Source organism: Scylla paramamosain, chromosome 7, assembly GCF_035594125.1.
Source record: "Scylla paramamosain isolate STU-SP2022 chromosome 7, ASM3559412v1, whole genome shotgun sequence".
Classification (NCBI taxonomy): Eukaryota; Metazoa; Arthropoda; class Malacostraca; order Decapoda; family Portunidae; genus Scylla; species Scylla paramamosain.
The window spans coordinates 19,490,828-19,500,827 of record NC_087157.1 but is presented as its reverse complement, the minus strand read 5'-3'; positions in this window follow the sequence as shown (position 1 = coordinate 19,500,827).

Here is a 10,000-nt window from a genome sequence, read left to right as displayed (position 1 = left end):
ATTAATCTACATAACGGTAAAACACAGTAAAGGATAAATAGACATATAAACTAGAAGATCTGATATTTCTTACCTAAAAAAGACCTCAAGTGAATATTCCCATTATTGTGGAAAGATTTTTGTAATTGCATCTTTCCTTTCTTCACTCATATTCGTATATACAATATATATATAATATATATATATATATATATATATATATATATATAGTATATATATATATATATATATATATATATATATATATATAATATATATATATATATATATATATATATATATATATATATATATATATATATATATATATATATATATATATATATATATATATATATATATATATATATATATATATATATATATATATATATATATATATATATATATATATATATATATATATATATATATATATATATATATATATATACTATATATATATAACGAGTATATATATATATATATATATATATATGGGGAGTAGTGTACAGATCACCGACCAGTACAAAGGAAATTAACACCTCACTGTGGCAGGAAATAAATAGAGCAGGCAGGTACAGTCAGGTATGTGTGGTAGGAGATTTTAATTTTAGGAATATCGACTGGAGTCTGATGGTGGGTAACAAGGAAGCACAGGAATTTCTTCAGGTAATTCAGGTAGTCGTAGAACCCACAAGGGGGAATAATATTCTAGATTTAATTCTTACTAACAGGGAGGAAGCAGTCACGCAGGTAGAGGTTGGAGGACAGCTAGGTAACAGTGACCATAGGGAAATTAGGTACAATTTAAAATAGGAAGAAATTTTTAGAAGTAAAAAAACTTGTTAAATACCTGACTTTAGGAGAGCAGATTTTAAGGAATTAAAAAGGTACTTCCAAGGAGTTGACTGGCAACGGATGCAGGGTGAGGTCAGGTCCGGGACTGAGTTGAAAGAGATAAAGCAAGATGTGAGAGGTGAGGTGAGGTGAGAGGGTGTAGGACAAGAGGAGGTAAGATGTGTTTGGAAGGGGCGGAGGAGAGAGGGAGGGGTATATGGGTGTGAGTATGGTGGAATGTCAGTTCATGCTGAAATGAGAGAGGCGAGGTCGAGGCGAGTAGATGAGGGAGTAGAGAGGATGGTAGGGGCCGAGATGAGGGAATTAGGTGAAGTAAATGTAGATGAATTGTATAAATATTTCGTAGATAAAGTTCATATAGGTCAGTTAGCATATATCCCGTATAGGGCAATAAGATCACAGAAAAATTATCCTAAATGGATGACTGCTTTGTTAAAACATTATATAGGGTGAAAGAGAAGTATATATAAGAAATTAAGGGCAGGTGAAGAAGTTTTAAGGTCACAATATAATGAATTAGTTAGAACAGTCAGGAACTTAACGAGGAAAGCTAAGGGCAATTATGAATTAAGTGTAGCCAGTCATGTGAAGACAGACCCCAAGGGATTTTACCAGGAATAGAGGACGAAGAATAAGGATACTATAGGTCCATTAAAGGCATCAGATGGGGAGCTGGTTAGTTCTGAGGAGGAGATTAGTAAAATTCTGAATGAGTATTTTTTATCTGTCTTCACCCAGGAAAACATGCAGGATATGCCAGATAGTGAACAGATGTTTAGAGCAGATGAGAATCAGAAGCTGACAGATATTTCCCTAACTAGAGAGATAGTGGAAGAAGAGATAGATATGCTAAAAAAAAATTCAAGACACCAGGACCAGATGAAATATATCTCAGAGTACTTAAGGAATGGAAAGAGGTTATTAGTGAGCCGTTAGTTTCTGTCTTTAAGAAATCACTTGAGTCAGGTGAGGTACCAGTAATGTGGAGGCAGGCTAATGTAGTACTCATCTTTAAGAAAGGAGATAAAACTTTAGCATCTAACTATAGATCTGTCAGCTTAAATTCAGTTATAGGTAAAATATTAGAGTCAATAATAGCGAGGAACATTAGGTAACATTTAGACAAACATAACTTGATAAATCATTCACAGCATGGCTTCACGAAGGGGAAGTCTTGCATGACAAACTTGTTAAGTTTTTAGAGTAAGGTGTACGAGGCAGTAGATAATGGTAATATGTATGATATCTTATATCTGGACCTTACTAAAGCACTTGACAAGGTACCCCATGAAAGGCTCCTGAGAAAGGTTAGGGCACACGGGATAGATGGGAAGTTGTTAGGCTGGATAGGGTCATGGCTTAGCGACAGGCGAGAAAGAGTTGTAATAAACGGCTCGAAATCCGAGTGAGGTCATGTAATCAGTGGGGTTCCACAGGGATCAGTATTTGGGCCATTGTTATTTCTAATATATATCAATGACTTGGATAGTGGAATTAGTAGTGATGTTAGTAAATATGCGTATGACACAAAGATAGATTAATTAGATCAGAAACGGGTGCCTTCCCTCTTGCAGGCAGATTTAGATAGGATGAATGAATGGACGGACATATGGCAAATGCAATTTAATATCAATAAATGCAAAGTACTTGGCGTAGGTAGAGGAAACCCACACAGTACGTACACATTAAACGAACAATCTCTGGTAGTTACAGGGTACGCGAAAGATTTAGGAGTTATAGTTAGCTCTGAACTCCGTCTAGGAAAACAATGCATAGAGGCCAGAAACAGGACAGATAGGGTACTAGGATTCATTTTTAGGAGTGTTAAAAGTTGAAGGCCGGAAGTAATATTAATGATATTCTTGACGCTGGTCAGACCTCATCTAGACTACGTTGTGCAATTCTGGTCCAGAAGACCAGGGAAGATATAGGTCTATTAAAATCAGTACAAAGGAGAATGACAGAAAGGATACAGGGGATGAGGAGTATTCCTTACGAGGCGTGATTGAAGTTATTAAATTTACATTCTTTAGAGAGACGTAGGTTAAGAGGGGACGTGATAGAAGTCTTTAAGTGGTATAAGGGTTATAACAAGAGGGATGTAAGCGAAATTCTTTGGATCAGCATCCAGGGTAAAACAAGAAATAGCAGGTTCAAGCTTGGAAAATTTAAGTTTAGGAAGGAGATAGTAAAAATTGGTTCTTGAATAGAGTGGTAGATGAGTGGAACGGACTCATTAATCATGTTGTTAGTGCTAGGACATTAGAGAGCTTTAAGAGAAGATTAGACAGGTTTATGGATGGGGATAATAGATGGAAATAGGTAGGTATATTTCATAAAGGGACTGCCACGTGTAAGCCTGGTCGCTTCTTGCAGCTTCCTTTATTTCTTATGTTCTTATGTTCTTATGATAGCCAGTCTTGGTTGACACCATCAGACTCAGACACTTTTTTTTTTTTTCTTTTTGTCTTTAGGGTCTAACACAGTCCTCTGATTTTGTGTTTGTCTTGTCGGATGCAGCAGCGGCGGGAGCTTTTTCCTTCCTCGCGGCCAGACGACGCGGACTGGCTTTTTCCTGCTCCTCCTGACACACTCACAGTTTACCGGTGAGTGAAGGGGACGGAGCTGTTTTTGTAGCGCAGTGTACGTCCTTCCATTTTTAGGTTGACATTTAAGTGAAGCCTGTCATGCTTGCCTATGTTTTTCCATGTGCATGTAAGGTAAGGCTGCTTGGCAAAGTGTCTGTCTCACTGCAGACACTTGCTTTATGCTGTACTGTAATAAACAAGTAATTTCTCAATGTAAAGGAAACAGTGAGTCACAAAAGTGCCTCTCTGTACGATGTGGTAATGAAAAGCAGAATATGAAATAAATAGATAATAAATAAGTGAATAAATAAATAAATCAATAAATGGACGAATTAATGCATACCCTAGAGAACATTTCATACCTGCTGAGCTTACCATAGCAAATACACTGATATGCTACTAAAAATGCACACAAGTATATGAAGATGGAAAAAAAATGTGGGAAGTCTGTCTTGTGTTGTTATTTCTATGGCTACTGCTCTTCAGAATTTGCCATCAGCATGCGTCTCTCCTTCCCCACGCTGACGCTACACAAGACTTTCACCTTTATTCAGTTCCCTTTCAATAGTCCAGGAGTCAAGCAATATCTTCATTCTTTCATCCCTTTCATTGGTAAACTCTAGAATTCTCTGCCTGTTTCTGTTTTTTCCCCTTCCTGTGACTAGTTGTTTTAAGAGTATTGAGGCACTTCCAGAAACATATTTAGTTTTTTTTTTATTGACTTTTATTTATTTATTTTTTTTTTTTTTTGTCTGTATGTATGGAAACGGCAACTGAAGAGATTTTTTTTTCTTCCTCTGTTTGCCATTCGCCAAGAAGATATGAGAGCGTGAGTATAAATAATGGCTATATGGAAATGTAAGAATACCATTTTATACTTACTCTAAATTAAACATGTATTGCATTGTTTACTCCAGTTTACTCAAGTTGAACCGTCCAATATCTTTTGCATCTAAATGATTTTTGTGTTCAGCTATTTGAATTTTTTTTTTCCAAATGCAGCTCCATGTTTTTAAGAAGCACAGAGGGTTGGAGAAAGACAAATCTTTCCTGAGTCTTAATAGGTGAATGTTAATAACAGTAGTAGTAGCAGTAGTAGTAGTAGTAGTAGTAGTAGTAGTAGTAGTAGTACTACTACTACTACTATTACTACTACTACTACTACTACTACTACTACTACTACTAGTAGTAGTAGTAGTAGTAGTAGTAGTAGTAGTAGTAGTAGTTGTTGTTGTTGTTGTTGTTGTTTTTATTGTTGTTGTCGTTGTTGTTGTAGTAAAGAGCAGGATTATTATCTGGAGTGACACCAATTCAGTTTTTGTATAATTTGTATTTTCTTACTATTATTCCACACCTTGTCAATCCACGCAAGGAAAAAAAGAAAAGCAAAAAAAGAAAACGTATATTAAAAAAGTGAGAGGCAAGACCAGCAAGTGAAACACGCCCTGCCTTCTCCATAGACTTGACGTGTTTACTGCCGCGCTTCCTGCCTGATAATTATACAGTCTTACGCTGGAGGCGCTTAATGTGGTGCATTTGTATGAAAGAATTTACTTTTTGCCATGAATCTCTCTCTCTCTCTCTCTCTCTCTCTCTCTCTCTCTCTCTCTCTCTCTCTCTCTCTCTCTCTCTCTCTCTCTCTCTCTCTCTCTCTCTCTCTCTCTCTCTCTCTCTCTCTCTCTCTCTCTCTCTCTCTCTCTCTCTCTCTCTCTCTCTCTCTCTCTCTCTCTCTCTCTCTCTCTCTCTCTCTCTCTCTCTCTCTCTCTCTCTCTCTCTCTCTCTCTCTCTCTCTCTCTCTCTCTCTCTCTCTCTCTCTCTCTCTCTCTCTCTCTCTCTCTCTCTCTCTCTCTCTCTCTCTCTCTCTCTCTCTCAGCTCGAATTATGATTTCACTGAGTGGTTTAAGAACATATTCACATGTTATTCATGAGCCATCACATCCAGCAGCAAGCAGGCAGCAGGCAGTAGGAGAAGGAGGAGGAGGAGGAGGAAAGAACACAGAGGAATACAAAGGAATGCAACGGAAGACCAAACCTTGAGTTACTGACGAGGCTGTTTGGATAATTATTCTACATTTATTATTATTGGGAGATACAGGATAGTACAGAAGGTTCCTCCCCACCAATCTCTCCAGCAGAAGCTGACAAGTTACAGGAATTGATACCAAGTGGTATAGAAAAACCACATAGAACTGGAGAGAATAGTGAGGGAAAGAGTTGTGGTCTGTCTACTTTTGTTTGTGAGGGAGAGTGTAACTGCATGATAGTTGTGTGATGTGGTGTGTGCGTAGCGCAGGTGAAGGCACAGTTTGGTTGTTGAGGGGTGGTGCAGCATCCTTGCGTTGCGCTTTCCAGGGAGGCGGCAGTCAATCAGGCCACAGCTTCGGTCACTGTGTTTGTGTACCTTCCCTTTAGGGCTGGATTCACAGGTTATCGCCTGCAACTTTGACCTCTAGTACTTAAAATCACAAAGTTGATTAATAACATGAGAATGCGGACGAAGAAAATGAGGATTACAACATGTGATTACATAGGATAACCAAAACAAACACTCCCACAGGTCTTTACATATCGCTTTGGAATTAATTTAGATTAACTACCCTTTAGTAAAGGAAGCTAGAGCAGTGTATGACTGCCAAACCGACACGCCCTCGTGCTTGTGCTGGCGTGGGAAAACCATCGTGCAGTGTGGGAAAAACTGGCTGCGTTTTGATTGGAAAGAATGAAGTGAGATTCTATTATTATTCCTATGCAAAAAAATTGAGGAGGAGGAGGAGGAGGAGGAGGAGGGTAATAACAGCATTAGTAAAAACATCCACTTCAAACACCCCTTTGTCTGTGCCTTTGGACGCACAAATTACCTCAGAATGTTACATCATAATGAATAAGACAAGTGAAGAAACTTGCTTTCTTTTGAATACCGTCTTTTCGGAAATGTTGATTTTTTTTTTTTGTGCAAAAGACAAAAAAAAAAAAAACGTACAATTTTTAATAGAGTGAAAAAATCTACAGTTCACCCTAAGGAGGAGTAACTGAAATATTACGAACTATACCACTAACACCACCACTACCACTACTACTATCACCACCACCAGCACCACCACCACACCTCACTCTCAACTTCTCCCATTTTCACGAATTCCTTTCTTCTCTTCCCTCACTCCACCATCCTTCATCCTCTCTCCCTTACGTTCAATCCCTCCTTTCGCCGACATAATGCTTGCAACAGATGCCCCTCCTCTTCCTCCCCCTCCTCTTCCAGTCCCGTAGCATTAGCAGGGCCTTGTCTCCCCTTATAAGCAGGGATGCTTAGTGGAACATGTCGAAATAGCGTTGCCTAGCCGCCGCCGAGTATAGGAGTGTATTGAGGGTGCATTATCTCGGTACAGTGGCGGTGAGCGGGGAGATGGGTCGGTGAGTATGTTCAGGCGCAGATAGAGAAATGTGTTATTGGTCTGACGAATTGATTAATGAATAGGTATCTGGTTGAACAGGTAGATTTACAGATAGATGGCTGGATAGGTAAATGGTTAAATAGATCGACTGGCTGATAAATAGATTGATATATAGTTGGACAGATGGATGGATAGATAGATTGATAGATACATGAATAAATGAATAGGTATATAAGTAGATATAAATATATATAGATGGGAAGATAGACAGTTCAGTAAGTAGAAAATAGATTAGATAAATAGACAGACAGACATATAGACAGGGATAATAGTACATAGGTGGGAAAATATGTTGATAAATCCCCGTTGATTGATAAGAAGGTGGAAGTATTAGATAGGGAAAGATATACAGATAAAACATCGACGAATGGGTAGGTAAGTGAAGAAACACAGGATGGTTGAAGAGCAATATACATAAACAAATAAGAAGAAAGTGGAAGTGTAAGCGATGAATCAGATAAAGAGAGAAATTAGCTGTATATTGATGGACAGAACATATAGAAATGCAACTGTAAATCATGGTAAACAAACTAAGATAAATAAAGGTATGTACTATGTTAGAAGGAAATGACATTAGAGAGTCAGCCAGCACATCAGACATTCAGAAAGCAGGACAGACAAAGACACATAGACACACTGACTGATGGGTGCATATGCCAAATGAAATAGTAAACAAACATTCATATATAGAATCATTACAAATAGACAAATATCAGAAACTTTGAGGCAGACAGATTGAATTTCGCATAACGAAAATATTTGTATGTTCATGTTTGGTAACTTACACACGAGCAATGGATAAAAAAGAGAGATTTTACATATAAACCTGTAGAAACAAAGGAAAGCAAAACATTATAAAACAAAAAAGACGCATAAAAAAAATTATTCCTCCTATCTGTGAATCACATTGCAGACAGAGGCGCCCACACACACATAGACACACACACACACACACACACACACACACACACACACACACACACACACACACACACACACACACACACACACACACACACACACACACACTTTCCTGTCGCCAAAAATACACACAATTCTCCTGCTACTGTATGAATTACCTTACTAGAAATTAAAAATGCATAAATGTTATGAATTTTGTATATTGTTGTGTGGATCACTGGAATTGTGTTGAAACCATGGAGAGAGAGAGAGAGAGAGAGAGAGAGAGAGAGAGAGAGAGAGAGAGAGAGAGAGAGAGAGAGAGAGAGAGAGAGAGAGAGAGAGAGAGAGAGAGAGAGAGAGAGAGAGAGAGAGAGAGAGAGAGAGAGAGAGAGAGAGAGAGAGAGAGAGAGAGAGAGAGAGAGAGAGAGAGAGAGAGAGAGAGAGAGAGAGAGAGAGAGAGAGAGAGAGAGAGAGAGAGAGAGAGAGAGAGAGAGAGAGAGAGAGAGAGAGAGAGAGAGAGAGAGAGAGAGAGAGAGATTGGATGTCTTGCAACACAATACACATGCGTATATATCGTGCACATTATTCTTCCTCTTTCTTTTTTCTTTCTTGCGACATTTGGAAAAAGCAAATGTTGAGATATTATGTGTGTGTGTGTGTGTGTGTGTGTGTGTGTGTGTGTGTGTGTGTGTGTGTGTGTGTGTGTGTGTGTGTGTGTGTGTGTGTGTGTGTGTGTGTGTGTGTGTGTGTGTGTGTGTGTGTGTGTGTGTGTGTGTGTGTGTGTGTGTTTGTGTGTGAAATAATAGACAAACGGACAGACAAACAGATACATTGCAATACACAAAATTGCACATAAGCTGGGGACAGAGACTCCCAACCAATCACGCACCCACCCACACAAGACAGACAGAAGGTCAAAGATATACTGATATACGTACTGACATACATTCTTCATCTCTTCGGTCAATATGAAGACGCTACACGAACTTACATATTGTCCTGTGCGTCTCGAAGGAGTAACGCCGGGAGATGACAACGTCCGCCCTTTACTGCTCAGGGAAGCACAGGGACTGAGTGTGTTGCTGGCAGTTTGTTGCAGTTTTAGGATTCCCGAAGGCTGACGAAGATTTTTAAAAGTAGGAATGTATTGAGAGAGAGAGAGAGAGAGAGAGAGAGAGAGAGAGAGAGAGAGAGAGAGAGAGAGAGAGAGAGAGAGAGAGAGAGAGAGAGAGAGAGAGAGAGAGAGAGAGAGAGAGAGAGAGAGAGAGAGAGAGAGAGAGAGAGAGAGAGAGAGAGAGAGAGAGAGAGAGAGAGAGAGAGAGAGAGAGAGAGAGAGAGAGAGAGAGAGAGAGAGAGAGAGAGAAATGAAACAAACATAAAATCGGAGAGAATGAAAAAGAAAGTTTAAAGTAAAAAAGAATGAAAAAAAATGCTTCAAACGTATAGATAAGTAAATGTATATACATGCTGACACACACACACACACACACACACACACACACACACACACACACACATTGACAGTCATAGCACCACACAAAAAAGAAAAAAAGCCAGAAAATAACAGAAAGAAGTGAAAAAAAGAAAACATTGAAAGACATAAGCCGGAGTGAACAAGTGACATCAGGAAGAGAATGTAATCTAATATTAGTAGGTGCCTGAAGTTACTCGGAGAATGACATCATACTTAAAGGAAAGTGATGAAAGAAAATAGCATGCTTTAACTTGGAAAAAAAAAACTGCGGTAATGAACAAGGAAAATATGAGGGAATAAAGCACTAAAGTGGTAAAATGTGTAGCAGATTGAAAGAAAAAAAAATGAAATTAAGTGCTAAAAATGGGTGATGCCTACTTAGAGAGAGAGAGAGAGAGAGAGAGAGAGAGAGAGAGAGAGAGAGAGAGAGAGAGAGAGAGAGAGAGAGAGAGAGAGAGAGAGAGAGAGAGAGAGAGAGAGAGAGAGAGAGAGAGAGAGAGAGAGAGAGAGAGAGAGAGAGAGAGAGAGAGAGAGAGAGAGAGAGAGAGAGAGAGAGAGAGAGAGAGAGAGAGAGAGAGAGAGAGAGAGAGAGAGAGAGAGAGAGAGAATGTGTCTTTCCTGTCACCTCAGATAAGAATCTATATATTTTTTACGATATTTCATTGGCGCTGAAGAACACAGACAATGAAAAAAGTAATATGACGGTTCTTTCCTTCATATTTATTTCTAATGACATTTTATGA